Here is a 1,155-nt window from a genome sequence, read left to right as displayed (position 1 = left end):
CCCAATGGTGTCCCGCTTTACCAGTGTTAAAATCTGGTCACCTTAGTTGAAAGTCAGCTTTGGCCTAAAAGATTCAGACTCCTCCCCCATTCGAGCCTTTCCAGTGAAGCAGATGATGTGCCATTGCCTCCTGTGTCTGCTGTTAGCACTTGTAAGGTTAGGAGAGAAGGGCTGACCCTTTCAAGTGAGGTTCTGTCACCACGGGAGCCTGTGTCTTATTGGTTCACAGAATTTGACAAATAACTAAAAAGTTTAAAAAACTCAAGGAAGCAGACTTCTTGAATGAAATGTCTCTGATTGTGTTAAAATCAGATGTTTAAAGATTTCCTCCGATGATTCTACTTGCTGACTTGGACAGTCAGAGTTAATTGGGTTTGCCAATGCAGGCCTGGCTCATTCCAGTTAGTTGGTGTCCCTTTTCACTCTCAGAACCGCAGTGTTTGGGCGGCAGATGATGTGGTCAGCCCACAGGAATGTTGGTCCAGTCTGGGAGTGTTCTGCCCTGTTCTCATGCAGATTCAAGCTTCCTCCTTCAAGTAAACTAAGTGGCCTGTGTTATTTTATTTTTGTCTTACATTATAATGCCAGTAATTGAATGGTTGAGTTCTTTGGAACTAATATATACTAAGAAGATACTACAAATGTGTAATAGTAAGTACTGATAAGATGCTAATAAATACTAATAAATTTCAGAAACCTTTCTTTATAAAGTGTAAATGTCAAAAGGACTGCTTATTTGTTTCATCTTTAAATAGAACATTAAGTTGATTTTTCTGTTAAAACTCTTTGGGAGGGGAAGTAGTAATTTATATTTAAAAATAATTTTAATAGGGGAGGCAAGTGTGAAGTCCTCCCTACCTCCATTAAATCTAAGATACTGGGATATGACAACACCTTGGGACTCTGACAGACTGGCTAGGCTGTTTCTGCTTCCTGAGGAGAGCCCACAGCATAGCCAGGAGAGCAGTGGGGAGCGGAGCCACTGACTGTGCTTTCCTGTGTGGTCTGTGTTGGAGTTACCAAGGATTTATCATTCCAGTGTAATGATCCAGTTATTTAAAATGTACTCCTTTCTAAAATTACACGGTTTATGTTGTTTGAAAAAATTAGGATTTTTGGATACTAAGAGTATTAAGTTTAGTCATTTTTTTTTTT

General features: G+C 39.4%; 1 protein-coding gene across 1 annotated transcript in view; it reads left to right on the top strand.

The window, feature by feature from the left end:
- Positions 1-1,155, top strand: part of RBM33 (RNA binding motif protein 33) — a 136,698-nt gene that overhangs the window by 48,790 nt on the left and 86,753 nt on the right. The gene's annotated exons all lie outside the window — the stretch shown is intronic.

The sequence above is a fragment of the Otolemur garnettii genome, unplaced genomic scaffold (assembly GCF_000181295.1).
Source record: "Otolemur garnettii isolate 467f Iridium unplaced genomic scaffold, OtoGar3 scaffold00053, whole genome shotgun sequence".
NCBI classification, from domain to species: Eukaryota; Metazoa; Chordata; class Mammalia; order Primates; family Galagidae; genus Otolemur; species Otolemur garnettii.
Note: the sequence above shows the minus strand (reverse complement) of the source record. Positions and strands in the feature narration are given on the sequence as shown.